The sequence below is a fragment of the Hemicordylus capensis genome, chromosome 2 (genome assembly GCF_027244095.1).
Source record: "Hemicordylus capensis ecotype Gifberg chromosome 2, rHemCap1.1.pri, whole genome shotgun sequence".
NCBI lineage: Eukaryota > Metazoa > Chordata > Lepidosauria > Squamata > Cordylidae > Hemicordylus > Hemicordylus capensis.
The window spans coordinates 48,208,722-48,235,172 of NC_069658.1; the positions used below are offsets into that span (position 1 = coordinate 48,208,722).

Below are 26,451 nucleotides of genomic sequence, written 5' to 3' on the forward strand. Positions count from 1 at the left end.
TCTCCCCTAAAAAAAGATCAAGCTGCACCAAGGGAAAGAGGCAAACTGGCCACTGCCCCTTTATATGGCATTATTCCACTTTGCTGTTTGGATAACCCCTCCTAACTCATGCTCACACTGTGTCCAAGATGCAGCAGGCTTTTGTACAATTACAACAAAATACCAGTGCAATCTGAATGAGATGGATGCAACCAAGTTGCATTTTCTTGGTGAATGCTCCATCACTCCTATTTTAATTCCTTTCTGTATCTTGGACTAAGCTCTGTAAACCAGATAGTAGAGACTGAGGTCATTCACACAATCAACAAGCTGTTCTAGTAAGAATTAATCTGCCTACTTTCCTTTCACTATTTCTACAAGTGGATTACATTTGGTTCAAATCAAGGTCCACAAGTTAGATATCTTGCACCTCAAATGTTCACTGGTCTGCCATCTTGGATTGGGGTGGATGACATCATTACAAACTACACCATTGAGGTTTCCCCATGTGCCCCACAGCTCTAGCAAATTTGGTTCAAATTGGTTAGGCAGTTCACAAGTTAGCCCAATTGCGCTTCAAAAGTTTATGCATCCGCTATCTTGACATCATCACAAATGATGCCACTGAAGTGTTCCTGTCTGTCACTCACTAAAACTGTAACTCATTTGGTTCAAATTGGTTAGGAAGTCCACAAGCTAGCCCACTTGTGTCCAGTGTTCCCTCTAAGACGTGCACACAATCACAAGTTTTTTTATGTCCGCTCAGTTAATTTTAAATCCTGCTTAGGTTGAATCAGGAAGGCCTCCACTCTGAATGCATGTGCACACACACTGCTTTGATACTGCCGCCCAGAACAAAACTCATTCCGCACACAGATTAAAAACATTAGAGGGACCACTGGGCACTGCTTCTGTCTCAAACGTTCATGCATCTGCCATCTTGAATCAGGGCGAATGATCAAAAACTATGCCATTGGGGCATCTCTATGTGTCCCTACAGCTGTAGCAAATTTGGTTCAGATTGGTGGAGTTCACAGGTTAGCCCATTTGCACCTCAAAAGTTTACATATCCACCATCTTGAACTGCGGTGGATGACATCATCACAAACTATGCCACTGAGGTGTTCTTAAGTGTCCCTACAACTGTACCCGATTTGATTCATATTGGTCCAGGCAAGGCGAAGTTGATAGTGAGGGGCACACACACGGAATGCCGGGTGATCTCATAAGCCAACTGGAAAGTAGGCTAAAAACTGTGTTCTACCTGGGTTTGGGAGCTGTATGTGCTCCTAATTTTCGGTTGTATGGAAGAAAGGTAAGAGGAAAACCTGCGTAGAAGTGATTGGGTGGAGCAAGGTAGGAAGAAAAACTGGGTAGCTTTTCCTCCTACCTTGCTTCCACACAATCACTTCTACGCAGGTTTTCCTCTTACCTTGCTTCCATACAACCAAAAATTGGAAGCACACACAGCTCCCAAGCCCAGGTAGAACATAGTTTTTGACTGTGTGAATGACCTCACTGTGTGTTAAAGCTCACATATCTGGGTCTGTGGCACAGTCCAACTACAGCCTTCTGTGAAATGAAAGGCCAGTGCAATTCAAAAGTAATGAAAGATAGAATATATGGTACATACAAAAAAAGAAATAGATCACTCCTTCCTGTTAAATAAAATAAATTCTCTCCGTTATATCTATATCTATCTATCTATCTATCTATCTATCTATCTATCTATCTATCTATCTATCAAATTTATACCCTGCCCAAACTTAATATTTGGAACTCAAGGATACCTCTCAATATCAGATAACCTGAGCAAACATTAAGGGCACCTCTTGCTCTTTTATCTTGAAAAATGGCTTTGGGAACATTCATATGTTGTGCTAATACATTTTATGACAGTTTTCTTTTTTATAAAGTGCTCTGAAGCCTAATGATGAAAGCCACTATGAAAATTATTAGATGGGAATATGAATACTTCTCTCTACATAAACCAGGATTGTATCCAGTCACTTCCACAGTCACCTGAAGAGTAAGAATCTCTTCAAGGTGAAAGGTTTTCTTCCCCCCTTCAAATTGGAAGGGAGTTGGTTCTCTCCCCTGCTTCTTTTTAAGGTATTGATGCACTACAAATGACTAACATAGGCAGGCAGGATGGTGAATGTTTTGCAGAGTTAAATGTTTTGTAGAGGTAAAGGTTATGGTCTTGTAAATAAGGTAATAACTTCATGGCCTTATTTGCAAGGCAGACTTAAATCATAAATAATTGATATCTACTGTACTAGCTTTCTGGGTCAATTGTACTTCATGAGCTTTAGGCTTTTAGCCCATTCTCTGCCCCCTTTCCTCCCAAAACTAAGTTCTATCTACTTTTCTTGTCTTCCTATAAACACTTGAACACTTAGAATAATCAATAGTAATTACTCCCCCCACCCGAATATATTAAACAATGGTTCTCTTCCTTTCCGAAATAATTTTCCTTAAACAGCAGGTTGAATGATAGACACACTATAGCTTTTCCATTTTAAATTGCTGGAGTGGTTTGCAAGAAGTGCTTTCACAACATCTGCAAGTTGATCTCTCTCTCTCCCCACCCCAACACACAATTGTTGCTATATTGATTGTTCTCTTTCACTGTATCTATTGCTATTCTTTTAAGAATCTAAGTTAAAGGAGGGTAAGAGAGGAGTTTGTGAAAAATAAAACAGAATAGACCCACACACACACACACACACACACACACACACACACACACTCAATTCCAAAGCTCAGTTCCATTCTTTCAATTCTCAACTCCTCTTACTGACTTCATGCATTGCAGCAGACCTTATACAATCACACAACAGATTCAAGCTGTTCTGATAATGTCATTATTGCTTGTTTCCCCCCTAGTGAAAAGTCAGTCTCCTTCCAGACAGTGGCTGACATCCAGACTAGCACTGCACTGCTGTAGCAATGTTTGACATCTAGAGTGTGCACCATAGTGTGTGGGGGGGGGGGACACACACAATTTTCTCCTTCCCTCTGAAGCTCACTGTGCCTCCCAAAAACCCTGAGCTGGTATAAGCACAGCTGCAACGAATGAAAGAAGTCAGTAAAAGGACCTGAGAAACAAAATGGACATCTTTTCAGAAGGCACGGTGGGCTTCAGGTGGAAGGGGTGGATTATCGAAAATCACCCCCTCAGTCAATGTTGCGCCATCAGTCTGGATGTCAGACACTGTTGCATCTGTACAGTACTAGTCTGGACGTCAAGAAATATAATTACCTGAAGGACCACCTTCTCCCATGTAACCCAACCCACCTGCTGAGAGAACAATCAAAATCCATGTTCTGGCGCCCCAATCATCCAAGGTTAAGTGAATGGCTTGTTCAGTGGCAGCATGGAGTTAACAGCTCCGTCCCTAGGGAGGCCAGTTTGATGTAATGGCAGTCACAAATGACACAAGTCTTTCATTTTTAAGAAAGCGTTTCTAGCCCTTATGAATGCAAACATAAGGCTGGAACTATATTTCCAGAGCCTAGCACAATCTTTGAACTGCTCAGGAGGCTAAGTAACCACAACTTCTTGCCCCTCTTAAGCAAACAGAACAGCAGATTTAGTTGAAATATACAAATTATGTACATTTAGTTTGGTTGAAATATGCAAATTATGTACATTTGGTTAGGGTTAGGGTTAGATATCAGGAGTTCCATTTTGCTTGGCTCAGAATTTTGATGTTTTAGCAGAGTACACACAGGCTTCATATACCCATTTTAATTTGGAACATTCTACTTTTTGTTATACATTAAATCACTAATGAAGCTGGGTTGTCAAACCTATGACAGTTTTTCCACCTTTCAAATAATAATGTTCTTTATTACTATAGAACCCCCTACAAATTTGATGTTGGCATCTAAAAATGTATTTATTTTTAATCAGAAAAGAGAAGATACAGTTCAATGATTGTAGACAACAAATTAATTGTTTTTATTAAAACATCTTTTAAAAGGCAGATTTTATACTAAATGAAAATATAGGTCTATTGAATGACTAGAGTAATTAAATGATCAATCTATTAAAATGATTTAATAGATTAAATCTGTACTTTCACAAGAGACTGTACATTTAGTTGCTTGTAATTTGCACTTGCTGAACCCTCATGCATTAAATTCAAAGTTATATACAGAGGTTGCACAATCTTAAGTTTGAAAGCCTGCCTCCATCTAGCAACCTTAGTCCTAAAGCAGAAAGATATTTATCTACAGTATTTAGGAAAATCGCATTTCTCATCTTAAAGAGAAGTATTAAAAGCCTTGCACAGAATTTCTCATTGTTCTTAGTGCCCTCCAGCATATAAACCCAGTATATCTGATGCACTTCAACAATAAGAACGTACTTTTACTTAGCCCGTTACAGATAAACATTCAATAAAATCAAGCTGCAAACATAACTACCGTGACATTTTAAAACCAGCTCCTGATCCGTTCTAGGTTGTTAAGCACTATGTATGCTACCAAGACGGCCGCAGCTGCAAGCTCCCTTTCATGTTTGCAAACTAATTTAACCTAAATACCTAACTGATACATTTTTGAGCAAACAAGCACTGATATACAGGCTTTAATAGAGATCTTCTGCAACATATATATTTACAATCTGTGTAATCTGCCTGTTAGGCTGAACAGGTGATCTTAAACACATTTACTTAGTAAACTCCATCGAAATCATCATAGTTCGTATTGGACTGTTGCAGAGGTCATGATGATCTTGCACCATCTGCATAGAAGTAAATTCTACTGAAATCAGTGAGACTTCCTTCCACTTTTGTCTAGAATGGACGAGCACAATAAAATGTAACTTTCATTTCTCATTGGTTTTGAAATAGTACATTTATCTCATTACATAACATCTTTATATTAGGTTTCATTATGCTTCTAAGTCGAGTTTTCATATGGGCACTAGGCCTTTCATAAATAGGCTTCCTTTCTGTGTTTTAGGTTCTGATTTTTCAGTAAATTTAAAAATCATTTCTATGAAATATGAAACAGATATCAAAATTCTGATCTTTTCACAATATTTATTACAACTACAATCAATGTATAGTCTGAGAATGCAGCTTAAAGCTTTATGGATCCTTTTGTCCTTTCATTCCCTTTTCTAATGTATTTTGTTCAAAATCAAGGGGAGAAATCTGCAAATGTTCATTCTCTAGTATCATTTTAAAACACAGTATTTGGGGAAATATATAAAAAGAAAGCACCTCATGCAAATCTAGTTTCAGTTGTTTATACTGTTTTACAAGATTGATTTCTTCTCTAACGTAATACCGATGTTAGGGAATATTTTGTATGATAATCATAATAATACCTGCAAAAAAGCAACATACAGGAACACTGAACTTTTTGTTTCTCTGCCCCCACCCCCGGCACAAGTGTCATGTTAATATGCTCATGAGATCTGTCATAGTTAATTAGCAAAATTATACTTTTTCTCATTTTAGCTCTTACTACAGCAGATTTTCTTATAAGCATACATAATAAATATCATTTTTCACATTTATCTACACTTCTGAATTTGTGGTGGGGAGGGCTAGGTTTTGTCACCCAGAAGATTTTGTTGATATTGGTACATATATTTAATTGGGGGACAGAGGAGGAAATAAGCTTTAATAGAAAATATCACACACAAAAAACATACAGAAAACAGCAGCAAAGGATTCCCCCCCTCCCCATTTTTTGGTTGCTGTACAAGAACAGGAGTGTTTTATTACAGAAGCAACCACCAAAATCATCCAGAACTATATACATAAACGTACACCTAATGCAAAAGATTTCACTTCTGTCAAAACAAGATGCACTAAAATAATTATATATCACTGTTCATGAAATGTACACCAATATCTGCTTTTTATAGACAGGCATTCGAGCAAATTCACACTAAAATTATTTGCAACCATTCTAGGAGAAAACCAATTCTCCTCCCTTTGTGTTTGAATTATGCATCATTTTGCTTCAGTGGCTTCCTTGTTTAAGACACATTGCTACTTTCCCAAACTCCATTTACAACCATCCCACCTTCTGAAGCAGATCTGTGTGTGCCACTTCCCTTAAAAAAAAAAAAAGACTACAGGATCAGACCAGTCTAGCTGTTGTCAGCTCCCTGCACTGCAGTGCAATGCAGCCCAAGCAAGGCTGGGCACCAGCAGCTAGAAGATGAAGGTTCCTCTCTGCATCCTAGGGGTCCCTTCTAGGACTGTCACTTATCTCATGTGGGTGGGTGAGAATATATTCCACAGCACTCCACGAACAGTCGGTTCCAGAGGACCCCTTGCACTTGACACTCTTATCTAGGCAACCTTTATCAGCATCATAACCTGGCCGGCGGGTGGGGGTGGCGGACACTGGATGCTATTAATCACCAAAGACCAAAAACTATCTCAGCGCAGCTTAACGAGACAGGGGAGGGGTCCGATGATATGCATACTCGCCCACTCCCTGCATCACTCTCTCCCCGCTTTCAGCTGATATGTCACAGGGGCAACCCCGAGTAAGCCCACCCACCGTCAGCCTCCAGTGATTAGTTCTGCGCTCCCCAGGCGCACGCGGGGGGATTCCCAGCCGTGACTCCGAGGAGGCGCACGCGCTGAGTTATAACTCACGCGCTTCCATCCCCTTCGAAGTGCCCGAAAATGCTGAGTCAGCTTCTTGCCCTCCTCCTCCCCCCTCCCCCTTTGCATCCCTGCCCTTTTTGCCCCTCTGTTCGGCACGTCAAACAGGTAGGGGGAAGGGGAGGGGAGGAAAAAGAAAGGGTTTCGGGCCGCAACTTCCGGCACTCTGCTTTTTATACAGGTAGGCATCCCAGCAAATTCGCACTGAAATCATCTCCAACCATTCTGAGAGAAAATAAAACTCCCTTTCGTGTTTGAATTCAGTCAAAATTCAAAATACTAGCTACCCAAGTATGCAGTGATGATGTCTTTAAAAAAAAAACACACAACCCTGAACGAAGAATTTGCAGGATTTGCCCCAAGAGCAACTACAAGCTAACAACTTTGTAAGCTTCCAAAGGAAGCGAGCACGGTTCTTGCAGATCCATCCTATAGAGGGTAGTGATGTCCGGCCAGATAAAAATTCAAACAAACAAAACTCCCACTTTGAAACGCTTCACGGCTTTCCCCGTCGCATCGCACTGCGAAGGTCTGTCTGCCTCGCTCTTTTGCAGCCGCCAGGCACCTTTTTCCTCCCTCCTTGCGTGCTTCCCCTCCTCTACCTTATCCGCAGCTTCCCCTGCTTGCCTCTCCCTTCCGTCGGCTTCTCCCTCCCAGCCCCACTTTGAGCATCCTTTGCATTTCTGCTGTCCTACTACCCACAAAGTTCCCCTCTGGGCTGGAAAAGAAAAAGAAACCGCAGACAGGAAGGCGAGGCGAGGCTTCGCAGATTACGGGATAGCCGCGTCTATCTGGGATATGCCCTCGCGCTACCCCAGGGAAAGCCACCTCTTTGAAGGCTTGCAAGCCTCTGCACAAGGGAGCTGGCTAGCAAGTCTCGCTTGCACACGAAGTGGGACTCCCCTCCCGGCGTGGGGTGTGTGGGTTTGCGTGTGCGCCCCAAGCCTCCAAGACCGGCCTGGAGTCTCCAGGAATGCTCGGCATCCACCTGGAGGTGACTACTGAAAGCAATCCTGAAGGTTTTGAGTGTCTTGATATTGTGAAGGGGGGGGGGGGAGTAGATCTCCAGGGCTAGCAGCAGAGTTGGCAGCCCTACTTCCCAGGAAGCATGCCTGGAATCCAATGACATGCATGCAAGCTCTACGCTCGCTCACCTCGGAGAAAGTCCCACTCAACTCCATACACGGAACTTCTCTCCGAGCCCACCAGCTTCAGGGCAGCGGGCTGCCCGCCACGCGTTTTGCTCCCTGGCCGTCCCGTCTCCTGCCGCGCAAGCGGCGCTTTGTTGGAGAAGTTCGAAGGAAGCCTACCAAGCGTTCCTCCAAAGCTGCTGCAGTCCAAGGCAGGCGGACGGGGAAAAAGTTCCCCTAAGCCAGTTGCTAAGGGGGAAGCCTCACTTACCCGCGGGAAGCGCAGCCCGTAGCCGGCTCCTTCCTCTCCTCACTCGCTCGCTCTCTTAGCGCCGCAGCTTGCTGGCAGCGGCGGCGACAGCAACTTGGGTTGTGGGGTGGGGGGTTGTTTTGTTGTTTTCTCCTTGCCCCTGAGGAGGAGCCGCCGCCAGGCGTGACAGAGCCCAAGGAGGGGCGGGAGGGTGGTGGCGGTGTGGGCTTCCCGGTGCGGCGCGCTGCCTGCCTGGCTCGTTCCCTCCCTCTGCTCTGCTGCAGTGCTGAGGAGCTTGTGAGAAGGGAGAGTCAATCTGTCACCGCGAGGGCGGGAGTCAGAGAGCGGCAGGCAACGCAGGATCAATAATTGAAGGCGTGGGAGGGTGCAACGGCCGGGCAAGCCCATTCTCCCCCGCCAAGAAAGCAGCGGGGGGCGGGAAGAAGAAGTGGAAGAGGACGCCGACGACGTGGAGCCATGCTACAAACCTGACGAGCACGCAGGCAAGTGGATTTCCTAGAACAGGAAGGGAACAAAGATGTGTACACACGTACACATACTCATCTCCAAATAAACGCTGCCTGTGCTGGCCAAGAAGCAGCAGCAAAAGCTGTGAGTGAAATAAACTACTTGCCTTGACCAAAAGCTTTGTAATAGGAGGACACGTTTCAGCAACAGCGGAACAGCTATTAGAGAGCATCCTCGGGGGGGGGGGCATAATAAATGGGCTTTCTCCTATGACTGGTTGTTTGGGATTTTATTGAGCTTAAGGTGAGCATTGCAAGGCATAAGTGAACGGCCCATGGCAGCTGGAAGGGAAGTGTCCCCTTTTCTCTCCTATGCTTTCATCAGCTGTAGTCAGAAGTTCAACAAGTGAAGCTTAACCTAGAATTTCCACAGCAGTAGCCATGTTAGTATGGTTTGTGGCACCCTAAAAGGCTTACAGATTGATTTTTGGTGTAAGCTTTCGTGGGCAAAAGATTATGCCATCCTACATCTGTTCATCTTTAAGGTGCCACAAGACTCTTGGTTGTTTTAACCTGAAATGGGGGTGAAGATATCAGAACAGCATCATTCACCTGTTAAAGAAACTGGGGCGGGGGGGGGGGGGTGGATAGCAACCCTAGCAGATTTGCACATACTCTCTGCTGCATACACAACCAGGTACTTTTCTCAGCCTGGTTTGCACCAGGTACATGGCCGGCAGAATGAGCATAAGTATAAACTACAGTATTGTATGCTATTCTAATGTAGGTTGATCAGCAGTGTATTTTTAAAAACCCACCTATTTTGTGCACATGGTTTTAGAAAAGCATTCATCACAGGCATGGTGTAACTGAGGCAGTAAAATGCTCAAAAAGCCTGTGACTGCGCTTGGTTGTAGGGATTGACACTTTTAAGGTTGCAGTCCTGTATACATGTTCTTGCAGATCCCATTGAAATTAATGGGATTTACTTCTCAGTGGTCATACATTGGATCAGGGTCAGTGATGTAGTTGCAAATTCAGAAGTGCAGGCACTCTCCATGACAGCCCCCTTGGCCATGCCCACCCCAACAGCCAGAAAAGCTGAGAAGTACCTGCGAAAGTACCAGTGCACTGTCCCTGCACGCTCTGTCCCCCACTCCACTACACCCCGGAAGAGTGTAAAGTAGGTTGCAGCTTGCTTAGCTTAAGCAGCACATTAAGCCTAGCTTAAGCAGCACATTAAGCCTAGCTTAAGCAGCAACATAACATAAAACTGAAGCACTAAAAGGATCTAACAGCAAATCCTATGCCTATTTACACAGATGTAAGTCCCAGTGTTTTAAATGAACTAACTTCCAAAGAAGTGAGCTAACTTCCAATTCAATTCCAAATTGAATTGCAGCCTAAAAGTCTCTAGTTTACAGTTTTATCTTTCTGTCATGATAACCTATATTTGCCAGGAGCAGGAGCAAACTAATATCATTCATCAGGTGGCTCCGGACAAGTGTAGTAAAGCAATTCCAAATGGCTCAAGCTTGCAGCCACCTCAGCCAAATGCTCTTTCTCACACCAAGGACTATAAATCTAACTAGATGCATGTAGGATGTCCTGAAACACTGGCATACAACAGAGCTGAATCCTCTTCTACTCCTCTTTTTTACCACAGGGGAGAAAAAAGGACTTCTCAGGAAGGCATTGTTAGCACCAGCAGGCACCAGCAAGCCCTTTGCAGAACCTAGATCACATTGGGGGAGCCACCAAAACCTAAGGCGCCACCCACAAGCACTGGATAAGTGCATCCACAATGCTGCACCAGATATGCATCTTGACTACAGTTAATTCACTGGCATGGGATGTGGTGGTGAGCACTGCCTTAGATGGCTTCAAAAGGAGATTTGACACATTCTTGGAGGACAAGACTATCAATGGCTATTAGTTGTGAAGGCTGCATGCTGAGCCCCTCTGGATTCAAAGCAGTACAGTACTGAATACCAGTTGCAGGGGAGGAGCAGCAGGAGAGTGGACATGCCTTCATCTTCTGCTCGTGCGCTTCCCAGAGGTTCCTGATGAGCCACTGTCAGAAACAGGATGCTGGACTAAATAGGCCTTCAGTCTGATTGAGAAGGGCTCTACTTATGTGTGTATGCATGCAAGCTTCATAGTGTGGTCTAAGGCAGTGCCATCTTGTCCAGTGTGCATGACTGATGCTGTTGTGCAGGTGTAGTGTACTCCCACTGTTGTACTTGTGTCAGATATTTGCCTTCTTTAATATTTTGCTAAAAACTTGCAGGCAGTAGAGGAGAAGGGAGGCAAGTAAAAAAGGCCACATGGCACAGATGCCACAATATGTGCAGTGGCTTCAGCAGTTCACCCCCATGCTTGCTGATGGCTATAGGGCTCTGCATCTTCCTTCTGTGGACTGTCATTGCCATTACCAATGGTGACAGGACAATCACAACCAGCAGCACTGGTAGAGATAAGCACAAATACCCACTTCCTTCAGTTGCCTCTTTGTAGTGAATATAACTGACCATCCTCTTTTCTGGCAAATGCTGCTTGTCTGTGAACTCACCAGCCAGCAGCCATGGTGGAGACAAATATCTGGACTCAGATCTGTTAGGGGGAGGGCAGGCAGCTAGCTCCCTAGCACAACAGAATCTCAGTCCTCTTCCCCATCTAAGGGAAGATACCAATCAAAGGTGAAGCCAGATTGTGCTAGTGTTTCCAAGGTGATCTTTCACACTAGGTAAAGCTAAAGTTGTGCCCTCGAGTCAGTGTCAACTCCTGGCAACCACAGAGCCATGTTGCTTTGTTTTGGTAGAATACAGGAGCAGTTTACCATTGCCTCCTCCCGTGCAGTATGAGATTATGCCTTTCAGCACTTTCCTATATCACTACTGCCCGATATAAGTGTTTCCCATAGTCTGGGAAACATACCAGTGGGGATTCGAACCAGCAACCTCTTGCTCACTAGGCAAGTCATCTCCCCACTGCACCATAGCAGTATGATCTTTCATACTATTATTCATTTATTTGTTCCAAGTCTTGGACAGATATTTATTTATTTAAAATATTTCTGTACCGCCCAAAACTTGTGTCTCTGGGCGGTTTACAATTAAAATAATTTAAAACATCCGATCATATATTTTATTTATTTATTATTTACATTTATATCCCTCTCTTCTTCCAAGGAGCCCAGAGCGGTATACTTAAGTTTCTCCTCACAACAACCCTGTGAAGTAGGTTAGGCTGAGAGAGAAGTGACTGGCCCAAAGTCACCCAGCTAGTATCATGGCTGAATGGGGATTTGAACTCGGGTCTCCCCAGTCCTAGTCCAGCACTCTAACCACTACACCACACTGGCTCTTAAAATAATTAAAATAATTTAAAACATTTCAATGTAAACATTCCAATACAAAAACATTAAAATTATAAATCTAATTAAAAGCCTGGGTGAATAAATATGTCTTTAGGGCTTTTTTAAAAGTTGCAAGAAATGGAGAGGCTCTTATTTCAGTAGGGACCGCATTCCAAAGCCCTCGGGCAGCAATGGAGAAGGCCTGCTCCCGAGTAGCCACCAGTTGAGTTGGTGGCACCCGCAGACGAACCTCTCCAGATGATCTTAAGAGGCAGTGGGGCTCATGGTGAAGAAGACGTTCTCTTAAATACCCAGGGCCCTAGCTGTTTAGGGCTTTATAGGTAATAAACAGCACCTTTTATTTTGCCCAATATGGGCAAAATACAAGATATGGGAGAGGCATATGATTAGATGCAGTTAGAAACAAAATACTGGACTAGATGGAGTTTTAGTCCATGGGTTGCAGTCTGTTGGGTATTTCAATCATGCACTCACATAAGGTTCAGGCTAGATTATAGCCTTGTGAAACCATCTTGTCCTTAAAGTGAAATGAATTTACAGCACTATTCCCACTTAAAAGGCAGCTAGAAATACATTGCCTATAAGATACTTGAATTCTGGAAAAATATTCCTCCTGCAAGTGAAAAACAATTCTTGCCTTCAATAACACTCAGTGCAAGCCCTTCTGAGACCTCTTTCTTCAACAGTGACATCCCACCTGGTCTATGACACATTGCAGTCTAAACAAAAAGTGTTGACAAGACATGCCTGTCACTTTCCTGACAGCCAGGCCAAAGAGTCACATGGAGCACAAACTTGCCTCTCATCTTTATAAGGTTTTTGCATTCCAAAGCATTCATACATTGTGAGAGGTTAAATTCAGTGAGGATGTTTCTCATCTATCAATTTATTTTCCACTCAGCTTGATTTGTGCTCTTGTGAAGAATCAAAGCAAATATCCTATCTTTGCTACATAAGATATTTGTTTTGATTCGTCACAAGAGCTATCTTATGTGTTTTCTTCTAAGACTTGATAATTAAGACATTTGGGACCAAGGTCTTTTTGACAGATTCTCTCAAGTGTGGCCACCCAGTTCATATACTTATCAGACCCATAATCTTTTTTGTGAGGTTGAGTAATCAAGGTTATTATTATTATTATTATTATTATTATTACATTTATATCCCGCTCTTCCTCCAAGGAGCCCAGAGCGGTGTACTACATACTTGAGTTTCTCTTTCACAACAACCCTGTGAAGTAGGTTAGGCTGAGAGAGAAGTGACTGGCCCAGAGTCACCCAGCTAGTTTTATGGCTGAATGGGGATTTGAACTTGGGTCTCCCCGCTCCTAGTCTAACCACTACACCACGCTGGGAGGATGCTCCGTAACAGAGTGCCAGTACGTCTCAACTTCTCAGGCTCTCGAGGTGGACCTGGCTATGGAGGCTGTCATGGAGAGTGCCAGGACTATGGAGTTTGCAACTACACCACTGAGAGTAATATATAGGGTAAACCATATTTCATGTCCCCAAATCTAGGCAGTCTAATCTGTGCAATGTGCAAACTTATGTAAGCAAATCAAGCACATTAATTTGTGCTTTTCTTTGATTTTTTGTTTTCTGTTCCTGGTAAGTACCAATCAGTCTTCCTGTTGGCCAACAGTTCCACCTTCTCTGGATTAAGTCTCCACTTTCAGCCACATCCAGCCACTGTTCTCTCTAAGGCGTGCACACATGCACGCACTCACAAGTTTTTGGATGTCCGCTTAGTTCATTTTAGATCTTGCTCAGGTTGAATTAGGAAGACCGCATTCTGAATACAGGTGTGCACACACTGCCTTGATCCTGCGGCCCAGAACAAAACTCATTCCGCACAGAGATGAAAAAAATTAGAGGGACCAGTGCATCCAGCCCATTTTTGTTTCCAAGCATCTACAGTTTAGAACATCTACAGAAACCTGGGATCAAATGACAAAGCTCTATACAATTAGATGTAATCTGCATCTTAATGACACTATTGCCCAAGAGTTCTCAAACTTAGGTCCCCAGATGTTGTTGGACTATAAAATCTAGAGGTCATTATGGCTGGAGATTATGGGAGTTGTAGTCCAACAACATCTGGGGACCCAATTTTGAGAACCCCTACAATAGCCCAAATCTCCAGATGTTTCCCAGCAGTTTCATGCAGATGTCAAACAACACGGGGAACAAGATAGAGCCCTCTTCTATTCAGCTCTACAGCTGACTGTAGTCCAAAACCACTGTACAGCAGGTGGGACTAACATAGGTGCCAGTTTTTTTGCAATATATTTTCCCCTTCACTTGTTTGCAATAACTGCAGACTGCAGTATTGCTTATTGGTGACATTAGGTAGTCAGTCAAATCATATGCTGAAGATCAGGAAAAGGAAGATCATCAAGATTCAAACTCAATTCCACATCCCTAAACTCGGCATCATAATGATTACCTCACTGGGCTGTAGTAATAGCAAAAAATAAATAAATTATGAAGCCTAATAAAACATTTTGCAAAATGTACATCGTACAACAGGGATAGGGGTATAGCTATAATTGAGCAGATGGGTTCAAAGAACCTGGGGCCCCCAGCTCCATCCCTCCTTATTTTCTTCACTATCTCTCTCACTCCAAGGGGCCATCACAGAGAGGGGCAAACACAGGCTTCCTTTCCCCTAGCTACACACCTGAACAGGGAGGCATGAGTGTAGTTTTGTATCGTCCACTAAAAAAAACAACACCAAACAAACTAGGATCTTGTTGATGAGTTTTAAATTTACAAAAAGAATACATATTCAGTAACTCCTAACAGTTAAACTGTAACTAACTTGTCTTACGTGATCCTGAATATGCACTCTTTCTTAAGAATATGCCATGTCATATCAGACCAAGTTCCTCCTAATGTATAATTATCCCAGAAACTGGTGCTATACAGTTCACTGGAGATTGGCTACGAGTCTACCAGTGGACCCCAGCATAACTTTTGCCCACCATCCTATAGCTGCAAATTTGTGCAACACATCATAGCACAGACTAGTATTTGTATATCCTTTAATTATACACCAAAAAGAGTAACAGTACAGGTCAAACATAAAACCAACACTAAAAAGAACCCATACTGGATTTGCATTCTATGTACTGCAGCAAAATATATATGTTAAAATTTCAATTAAAGCAAAATACCTTTGGTTTAAAGGAGCCTTGCAGGGGGAAAGACACCTTAACATCTGCTTCACAGAGACGGCTGCTTCCTAGTGGTGAGAGCCGGCATAGCTGTCATCTGCTGTTGTCAGCCTGTGTGCCCCCTAATGTGTGGGGCTGTGGCTGCTGCCCTGTGGCTGAGTCTGTGTGGAATCGGGGCCAGGGGGAGTGAGCCAGGAATTCCTGAGGGCTATCTGCCCAGAATAGCCGTCTTTCTGGGCTTATAAAAGGGCTGCTGCCCTGTGCCTCAGTTGCCAGGAGCCTTGCAAGGGGGGAAGACACCTTAACATCTGCTTCCAAGAGATGGCTGCTTCCCAGTGGTGAGAGCCTGTGTAGCTGTCATCTGCTGTTTCAGGGGACAACGAGGGTGCTGGCCAAGTGGTATTATTTTGGGTTCTGTTGTTTTTAGCTCCTAGGTGTTTCAGATGTGTCTTGGTTTGTCTGGGGATGGGGAGACAGCAGGGGGTGTCAGCTGACTGTGGAGTGGCTATCCCAGTGGTGGTGGGGAATATAAGAAGTAAAGTCGGCAGGTCAGCAAGTCATTACAGGGGAAGGGAAGTCAGAAGTCTATTAGCTGTTTCCCCTTCCAGCTGTCCTGCCAGCAATTTGACCTTGAGGAGCAGTGCCAACCTCCCACAGACCCTCACCTTGCTCCTCTGTAATGCCAGGTCTGTCCAGAATAAGTCGGAAACCATCCATGATTTGATTCTGGATGAAGGGGCCGACCTGGTATGTATTACAGAGACTTGGTTGGGGGAGGCTAATGGCCCAGTCTGGTCCCAGCTTCTCCCTCCAGGGTACTCTGTTGAGGAGCAGGTGTGGGGATGTGGGCGGGAGGTGGGGTGGCTGTGGTCTATAAGAATAACCTCTCCCTGACCAGGACCCCTGTTGGTGTCTGACCATATTGAATGTATGTACCTAAGTTTGGGGACCAGGGATAGACTGGGACTTCTGTTGGTGTACCGATTGCCCCGCTGCCCAATGAGTCCCTAACTGAGCTGACAGACTTGGTCTTGGATTTGGCGTTGGAGTCCCCCAGGCTTGTGGTGTTGGGGACTTCAGTGTCCACTTCGAGACCAATTTGTCTGGGGCGGCTCAGGAGTTCATAGTGGCCACATATGGGCCTATCCCAAGGGGTCTTGGGATCGACGCATGTTGCTGGTCACACACTTGATCTGGTCTTTGACTCTGATCAAGGTGGTGTTCTCCTGTGGGGACTCCTGGTCTTTGACTCTGATCAAGGTGGGCACTCCTGTGATTTCCCCATTGTCATGGATGGACCACCATCTCGTTAAGGTTGGAGTCACAGTCACACCCCACCTTTGCAGGGGTGAGGGGCCCATTAGAATGGTCCGCTCGAAAAGGTTATTGGATCCAGTAGGGTTCCAAGAAGCCTTCGAGGGATTTAGTGTTGGCTCTGCTGGTGATCCTGTTGATGTCTTAGAGGAGAATTGGAACTGCAAACTCACCAGGGCAATAGACATGATCTCTCCGTGTCCTCTCCGACCCGCTTCAACATTGGCCCCTTGGTCTATGGAAGAACTACGGGGGCTGAAGCGGAGAGGTAGATGACTGGAGCACAAGTGGAGGAAGACTTGTCTCGAATCCGACAGATTCTAACATAGAGCAATTTGAAGATCTATGCTCTGGCAGTACAGGTGGCAAAGAAGTTATTCTTTTCAGCCTGTATTGCGTCTGCAAGTTCACATCCAGCGGAGTTGTTCAGGGTTGTGAGAGAGCTTGTAAGTGCCCCTCCTCCCTTGAATCATAACTTGGAACCATCTATTACCAGCTGTGACATGTTTAATGAGTTTTTTGTGGATAAAATCTGTCGTATTCGAGCCGACTTGGATTTATATCCCATAATTAGATAGATAGATAGATAGATAGATAGATAGATAGATAGATAGATCTTTATTGTCATTGTCCTGTGCAGAACAACGAGACTGAAAAGAATCTACAACCACTACTATAGGACCTAACAAGAATAATCTAAACATATACCCATACGCCCCCCTCCCATCAACCCACTAAAAACCCACTAAAAAACTCTAAAAACTAAATACAAAAAAATACAAAAAAAATTACTGCAGTGTCTGAATCGGAGGTGTCCAGAGACTCCTCTTATGTGGTCAGACTGGATCAGTTCCAGTTTGTGACTCGTGAGGATGTGGACAAGCTGCTTGGAGCGGTGCGGCTTACCACCTGTTCTCTTGACTCTTGCCTGACATGGCTTATACTATCTGGCAGGAAAGTAGTTGTAGAAGGCATAGATCACAAATACTTCTCTGAGGGAGGGCAGGATGCCTCCTTGTTTATTAGGCCTCTTTTGAAGAAGCCTGTGTTGGAACACTCAGAGTTAAATAACTATAGGCCTGTCTACAACCTTCTGTAGTTGGGCAAGGTAATTGAGAGGGTGGTGGCCTCCCAACTCCAGGCAGTCTTGGATGAAACTGATTATCTAGACCTGTTTCAGACCAGCTTTTGGGTGGGCTATGGGGAGGAGACTGCTAATCCACAGTGCTGAGTACAACTGTGCAACTATAGCAACCTCCTTCCTATGGCAACCCCTGCTAACTTGGCAAAGAGGCACCTTTTAACGTGGTGATTCTCTTTATTTAGCAGGGGGAGAGTAACTGGCCCTATCCACCCCTAGCACAGTACCTCCAGTGACTGTTGCTGGTGTCTATCTTATGTTTCTTTTTGGATTGTGAGCCCTTTGGGGACAGGGATCCATCTTATTTATCTATTTATTTCTCTGTGTAAACTGCTCTGAGCCATTTTTGGAAGGCCGGTATAGAAATCAATCAATCAATCAATCAAACAAACAAACAAATAATAACTTGAAGATGGTTTCCATAATTAACCTGTTCATATAATCACCAGTGGAAACAGGCATGTAGCTAGGGGAGAGTGGTCTCATATTTGCCCCTCTCCCCAGTGTCCCCTTGTGTGCACCAGCCATGCCCCCTGTATGTGATGTCACACACAAGGGGTGTGGCCAACATCCAGAAAGGCCTGCGTAACCCTCTGGAGCTCATTTGCTTCCAGTTGGCTTCCTTGTTGACTGCATATTTCTTTGTTCTCTCCTTCACTGAGCGAGGGAGAGTACAAAGAAAACATGCAGCTGGCGCTTTGTTACTGGCTGGGAAATAAGCTCCAGAAGGCTAGCGTTTGATTGAGTGATTGGAAATAAGCATCAGAATGAGGGAGAGAATGAAGAAAACATGAAGCTGGCTGGGAATGAAGCTGGCTGAAGCAAGGGGTGAACCAGGTGGCACCCAAGCACTGGGCGGCTCATGTTCTTTGAACCCATCTGCCTAGTTATAACTCAACCCTGAGTGGAAAGGGTATAAATAGCACAAGAGGCCAAGCCACTAAAATGCTGCCCTGTCACTGATGGATAATATAATGATGGTGGTACTACTGTTATCAACTAGTCTGGAACTATATCTGTTGCCAGGTAAAACTATAATCAAAGCCTGTGAGGAATGGCTACAAACATCCTATGGATATGTTTAGCCTAGAAAAGAGAAGACTATGGGGAGAGATGATCACCATCTTCAGCTATCACATAGAAGAAGGAGCAGACTTGTTCTTTGCTGGTCCTGAAGGCAGAACTAGAGCTAATGGGTTGAAATTCAAGGAATCGGATTCAGGCTAGATATTAGGCGTAAGATGTAAGAGCTGTTCAACAGGAGCAAATCAGTTACCTCACGCAATTGTAGGCTCTTCTTCACTCTAGGTATTCAGACAGAGTCTGGGCAGCTATCTGTCAGGGATATTCTACCCCAGTTTCCCAGCCTTGAGGCCCCAAGTGGTGTTGTACTGCAATTATCATTATCCCATCATCCCCTTCAGCCATTGCGGCTGATGATAGTGGGAGCTTTAGTCCAGCAACATCTGGGAACCCATGTTTGGGAACCCTTGCTGTAGCAGATACCTGTACTGAGCTGGGGATTGGTACTTTCCATCTCTAATTGATGAGTCTGTGTTTTAATTTACTCATTGAGAAATGTGTGAACAACCAACTATTAAAATTGGGAAAATGCCATTGGTAGTAATTAGTCATATATGCAAGCTATGTGATGTAAAGTTGATTTCAGCCAAGCCAGTTTGAATTACAAACTTAGTTAAGTATGTATGTGCATACATTAACTTCCAAGTGACTGTCCAATGTATAAATAAGATAATCTTATTAAATATTTAAAAATATTTCAAGGATATAGACTATAACATCCAACTGTCCAAAAAAATTTATGTACTCTGTAATGTAATTAGGATAGTTTTTCACAGAAAACCCAAAATGATTTTCATTTTCATCCATATAAATCTAAACTATTGGAACTTACTTTTTGGTGGTTGGAAGGACAGGAATAATTTCAGGCAGGTGGGGGTGAATAATCTCAGGTCAGTTTCTATCCTCTATATAAGGATTAAAATAAAATGATATAAGGATATAATACAAGAATACAAATAAAATGTTTCTCAGTTTACAGTCACAGTACTACAAAAATATGTATTTAAGAGTCATATTATGAAACCTCCAGTATATCACATCATATGGCCCCATTAATTTCAAGGTAAATCATAGTGTAAGCCTTTATTTAAAAAAAATCATAACGTGAAACAGGTTTTTAACAATTCTTCCTTGTCTTTCTCTTTTCTTTTTCTTTGATGTGTCTAGAAACCATTCCCTAGTCAAATAATTCTTGCAAATCAAATCTAAAAATGTTCAGTGGACCTTTTCCAATATAATTTGTCACATCAATTATTTTAATACAGGATCTGAAGGACTGTAATATATTAAAATGTACCAAATTATTTTCTTGTTCGGCCAAGTATCCTTTAAGACTAAAAACAGCCCTTATGGATCAGGCCCAAGGCCTATCTAGTCCAGCATCCTGTTTCACACAGTAGCCCACCAGGTGCCTCTGGGAAGCCCACAGGCAAGAGCTGTGGATGGCTTTAAGCCCCTCTTAAAGCCATCCAAGCTAATGGCCATCACCACATCCTGTGGCAGAGAATTCAATGGATTAATTATGTGCTGTGTTATGCGCTTCCTTTTGTTGTTCCCTGATCATCTTGGTTGCCCTCTTCTGTACCTTTTCAAGTTCTACAATGTTCTTAAGATACAGTGGCCAGAACTGTACACAGTACTCCAAATGTGGCCACACTATAGATATGTACAAGGGCATTATAATATCAGTGTATTTTTCTTAAATCCCCTTCCTAATGATCCCTTGCATGGAATTTACCTTTTTCACATCTGTCATGCACTGAGTTGACACTTTCAATGAGCTGTCCACCACGACCCCAAGATCTCTCTCCTGGTTAGTCACTTACAGCTTGGACCCCATCAGTGTATTTGTAAAGTTGGGGGGGGGTTGCCCCAATATGCATCAATTTACACTTGCTTACACTGAACCATATTTGCTATTTTGTTGCCCATTCCCCCACTGGGAGAGATCCTTTTGGAGCGCCTCACAATCTGTTTTTGATTTCAGTTCCCTACATAATTCCGTGTCATCTGCAAATTTGGTCACTGTGCTGGTTACCCCAACTTCTAGATCATCCACTGTTGGAAATTCTCTATGGTGAGAGAATCCCTTTCTCATTATAGCAGAGTGCACAGAGGCACAACACAGCGGATTTAGTTAGGCATGCGTGTATGCTGAGAGTAAAGTAACTTGGAGCCAATTTATAGTTTCAAATCAATATATAAGGCATTTATTAAGGAACTCCATTCTAGATAGGAAAGTAAGAAGTTAGGATCTCTAATCTATCTATCTAGCTGGATGCAGATGGATTCTGCATCTTCTCTGCACACATGGTGCAGGGAGAGAGGCTTGCCATGTTGCAAGGTAGAAGGGCAGGTAGGGAAGAGAGAGAGGAAGGAAGTTAATTCCTGAGATTACCAATCTACATATCCAAAGGGATAGTGTCAGAGCAGTGGAGAAGGGATGACCAATGTCTTTACCCTCTAGCCTTCTGACTCACTAGTCTGTCCTCCACTGTCTGAGACAAGAGACAGCGCAAAGTCCTTTAACTTCCAACATCCACACCTGAACCTGTCCTCTTATGCCATGACTACTAAGTTTACTCAAGAGTCTTTGGTGGGGAACTTTGTCAAAAGCTTTTGGAAGTCCAAGTATACTATGTCAACGAGATCACCTTTATCCACATGCCAGTTGGCACTTTCAAAGAACTCCAAAAGGTTGGTGAGGCAAGACTTGCCCTTGCAGAAGCCATACTGGTTCTCCTTCAGCAAGGCCTGTTCCTCTATATGTTTAACAATTTTGTGCTTAAGTAAGTTTTCCATCAGTTTACCCAGGACAGTTAAGCTAATCAGCCTCTAGTTTCCCGGATCCCCCCGCAGATCCCCGTTTGCAAATTGGAATTACATTAGCTACTCTCCAGTCCTCTGGTACAGAGCCTGATTGAAGGAACTAATTGCATATTTTTGCTAGGAGATCAGCAATTTCACATTTGAGTTCCTTCAGAACTCTTGGGTGGATGCCATCTAGCCCTGGCGATTTGTTAATTTTTAGTTTTCCAAGACAGTTTACAACATCCTCCAGTGTTCTCTCTAATTTTTTTTTCATCTATGTGCAGAATGATTTTTCTTCTGGTTGGCAGTATTAAGGCATTGTGTGCACACATGTTCATGGAGAGGAGACCTGGTCTTGTGGTAGCAAGCATGACTTGTCTCCTTAGCTAAGCAGGGTCTGCCCTGGTTGCATATGAATGGGAGACTTGATGTGTGAGCACAGTAAGATATTCTCCTATTCTCCTTGTGTTCCTTTCTATTCTCTTCGTTTGAGCAGATCTTCCATTTTCTGAAGGAATTCTTCTTCCTTTTTTAGCTTCCCTGACTCTACCTGTTAGTCATGCTGGCATCCTCTTGAACGTGGTGGTACCTTTCCTCCTTCTTCATATACATTCCAACTGAGCATCTATTATTGTGGTTTTGAAAAAGTTACATGCGTTCTGGAGTAATTTGACATCCCTGACTTTCCTTTTCAGTTTCCTTTTTAACAATCCCCTCATTTTTGAGAAATTTCCTCTTCTGAAGTCCAACACATCTATGTTGGACTTCCTTTGCAATGCTCCACTCACATATAGGCTGAATTGGATCACACTATGGTCACTGTTCCCCATTGATTCTACTCTGACAGTTCGCACCACGTTTTGGGCACGACTCAGGATTAAGTCCAAGGTCGCCATCTCTCTGGTTGGTTCTGCGACCAGGTTTTCTAAGGCACAGTCATTTAGCATGTCTAGAAATTTGGCCTATCAATAGATTGGATTCCCATATTGTGAATTTGCCCAATCTATGTGAGGGTGATTGAAGTCACCCATTATTACAACTCTGTCTCTCTTTGATGCCTTTCTGATTTCCTTCTCCAGAGAACTCCAAGTCACTCTCAGCATTTTGATCTGGAGGGTGATAGCACGTCCCTGGTAACAAATTGTCTTTCAGTCCTCGTATTGTCACCCATAATAATTCTGTGGAGGACTCTGGTTCTCCCAGGTTTTCTAGCTTGTTAGATTCTATCCCTTCTTTAATATACAGTGCTACTCCACCTCCAATCTGCCCCTCCCTGTCCTTTCTGTAGAGTTTGTACCCAGGAATGACGTGTCCCACTGGTTCTCACCATTCCACCATGTTTCCATTTTCCCCAATATATCTATGTTTTCATTAGCAACCAAGCCCCTAACCCTGAGCGATGACTTTCAATATAACTGGAAACAGTCAATTAAGACTAAAATATTGTCCTGGGCCTATCCCCACCCCACTTAGTTAACATGGGCTGTGATCTGGCCAAGGCTCTTATCAAACAGCATATTATTATTTATTATTTATTTAACACATTTTTATACTGCCCAAAACACAAGTCTCTGGGCGGTTTACAACAATAAAAACAACAAATAAAAATGTTGAAACATTACAACAATTTCAAATTTCAAATGTTAAAACTATTAAAAACACAATTAAAATAGTATCTAATTAAAAGCCTGGGTGAACAAATGTGTCTTGACTGCCATTTTAAAAGTTGCAAGAGATAGGGAGGCTCTTATTTCAGCAGGAACTTTGTTCCAAAGGCTCAGGGCAGCAGTGGAGAAGGCCCATCCCCGAGTAGCCACCAGACAAGCCAGTGGCAACTGCAGACGAACCTTTCCGGATTATCTCAATGGGCCGTGTGGTTCATAGCGAAGAAAATATTCTCTTAAATACCCAGGGCCCAAGCTGTTTAGGGCTTTAGGGGTTATAACGAAGACATTTATTTTGCCTGGAAACTTATCAGCAACCAGTGTAGATCTTTTAAAATAGGAGTGATATGGTCTCTCCAAGATGACCCAGAGACCAACCTGGCTGCCGCATTCTGGACCAACTGCAGTTTCTGGACTACATACAAAGGCAGCCCCACATAGAGCGCATTGCAGTAGTCAAGTCTGAAGGTGACCAGCAGATGTACTTCTGTTCCGAGATCATTTATCTCAAGAAATGGAAGCAGCTGGTGTATCAGCCGAAGCTGATAAAAAGGTACCTCTGGCCACTGCCTTAACCTGGGACACCAGGGAGAGTTTTGTGTGCAGAAGCACCCCCAGACTGCATACATGTTCCTTCCAGGAAAGTGTGACACCATCCAGAACTGGCAGATCAAAATCATCTCCCGAGTTCTGACCCCGCACAATAAGTATCTCCTTCTTATCTGGATTCAGCCTCAGTTTTTAATCTCTCATCCAGCCCATCAATGCCTCCCAGCAGGTATTTGGGGAAGTTATGCCTTCTCCAAATGATGTTGACATGGAGAAAAAGATCTGGGTTTCATCAGCATACTGATAGCATCCTGCACCAAATCTGATGATCTTTCCCAGAGGTTTCATGTAGATGTTAAACAACATCGGAGACCATAAGAAGCCCTGAGGGACACTATACCGATGTTCTGATTTTGAAGAACAATAGTCCCCGAGGGACACCAACTGGAATCTGCCCAAGTGGTATGAGTGGAACCACTGCAAAGCAGTGCCTCCCACCCCCAACCCGATCAGACGCTCCAGAAGGATACTATGGTCGATAGTGTTGAAAGCCGCCGAGAGGTCCAAAAGGACCAACAGAGTCACACTTCCTCTGTCAATTCCCAATTGGAGATCATCCATCAGGCTGACCAAAGCAGTCTCCATCCCATAGCCCACCCGAAAGCTGGTCTGAAACAGGTCTAGACAATCAGTTTCATCCAAGACTGCCTGGAGTTGGGAGGCTACCACCCTCTCAATTACCTTGCCCAACTACAGAAGGTTGGAGACAGGCCTATAGTTGATTTTTGACTATTTGATTTTAAGTACCAGCAGTCTGGTTCCATCTTGGTTTAAGTGGAGCCTGTCCCTTTTGTACAGGCTTTGCTTGCCACAAAATGCCTAACAAATCTGAACCCCTCCTCCCAGCGCCACCATCTCAGCCATGCATTGAGACCCCTCAGCTTCTCCTGTCTCGCTGACCCTGTGTGTGGAACACGTGGCACTGGAGAACACTACCCTGGGGGTCCTGGACTTCAGTATGCTACCTAGCAGCCTAAATTTAGCTTCCAGGTCCATTTCCCAGCATCGTTGGTGCTGACATGCACCACGACAGCTGACTCCTCTCCAGCAGTGCCTAACAGCCTATCTAGATGCTGCGTGATGCCTGCAACCTTCGGACCAGGCAGGCAGGTCACTGTGCGGTCTACAGGCAGGTCACAACCCCATCTCTCTATGCCCATAACAATCGTATCACTCGCTACTAGGAGGTCCTCAACCCACGGAGGCGTATCCTCTGTGCGAGAGAATATGGGTGCATCACCCAAGGAAGGGGTCCCTTCTAAAGGTGCATTCCCCTCTTCCTCAGACTGATGCCCTCCATCCCTGAAACCTTCATTCTCCAGGACAACAGAGGAGCTGTCAGCCTGTGAGTGGGATGCCCCTATCACATCCCTGACTGATGTCCTCCTTCCCTGAGACTTGATAGTGATAGAAAGATAGACCCTGTGATAGAAAATGTGAGTGATAGACCTCACTTTATCACATCCCTGAGTGATAGAAAACACACACTTTGAATGTGTTTGTCTTGGATAATTCTCTACACTGTGCTTTACCAACTTCTATCAATTAATATTCTTTCCTGATCTCACCTTTTTAATACAAACCATATTGTACTCAAAATTAGATGACAGATGTCTAGAAATTGCTATAATACTCACAGAAAGTCAGAAATACTCAGACAAAAAGTCAGACAACTCACTGCAGGGAGAAGAGAATCCAAATACCGATGCAAATACTATTGAAATTACAGCTACATAGCAGCATCTTGAAATGTGTCTGATTTCTTTTCGGTGATGAACTACAGAAACACCTATTAAATACAAAATTTAAAAGGTACCATATTATTCAGTGGTAGCAGCCATCAAATACATAAGCAATGTAGGAGGAAAACCTGGGTAGCTTTTCCTCTTACTTTGCTTCCACACAATCACTTCTACCCAGGTTTTCTTCTTACCTTGCTTCCAAACAACTGAAAATTGGGAACACACACAACTACCTGAACCCGGGTAGAACACAGTTTTTGACTGTGTGAATGACTTCATTATTTTCTTAGAACATATGAATGCAAATCTTTATCCTAGACCCATTCAAAAGGGTACTAGTAATCTCTTTTGTGACCAGTCTTGTTCCAACAGTCCAAAGGCATTTCCTCACTTAGTCTTCTGCCAGTATCCAATTGATCTAAGTTTTATTTTTGTTCAAATAAAGACATTCTAACCAGTCACAGATATTACGTATCTGCTGTTTAGAGTGTTACGTATTCTGTTAATTGTAGCTTTAAAAAAACATTGCGCTCAGTTATCTGCATTTCTTTTCATCCAGGGGCTCCCTGGAAGGACTTCATTCATATAGTAGTTCTCACCGCTTGGCCAAGGATGTGATGATCATATGGAAGTCTGAATCCAACTGTCCCTCAGTGAAATGTTCCTTTCACAGACTCCTCTGCTTTGCGGTCATGCATTTCTGCATGCCAAACTGACAAACATCTTTTAATCTGCTACCAGCTCTACAATGAGCTTCTCTTTCTTCTTCTTGCTTTCTTGAATTGGTTCACCAAGTATCTGGGGCAACCAACAGGTATTTTGTGGAGCCATGTATAAGAGGCATTTCCACATTTCAAACTAAACAGAGGAGAGAAATTTTAAAAAAGCAGATCTATCTTTCTGGCCCCACTCAATTCCACCCCTCCAATGGATTTCAACCTCAGTTAGTTTTTTACCTTCTCTTTTAACTAGATTTTGAGCATTAAAAAATGTAAAACAAAATTATGCCAACATAGCATAGTGATTAAAGTGTTAGACTTGGACCGGGAAGACCTGAGGTAGA

The 26,451-nt window shown here is 43.5% G+C and overlaps 1 protein-coding gene across 4 annotated transcripts in view; it reads right to left on the reverse strand.

Moving 5' to 3' along the window:
• Positions 1 to 26,451, reverse strand: part of SV2C (synaptic vesicle glycoprotein 2C) — a 247,434-nt gene that overhangs the window by 194,281 nt on the left and 26,702 nt on the right. For 3 of the 4 annotated variants that reach the window (XM_053293612.1, XM_053293611.1, XM_053293613.1), the window contains 3 exons: positions 25,325 to 25,435; positions 19,395 to 19,467; positions 8,025 to 8,519 (listed from right to left, as the gene is read on the reverse strand). The gene's annotated coding sequence lies outside the window, so the exon portion shown is untranslated. The remainder of the gene's footprint in view (positions 1 to 8,024; positions 8,520 to 19,394; positions 19,468 to 25,324; positions 25,436 to 26,451) is intronic. The other variant, XM_053293614.1, reaches the window with a different exon arrangement.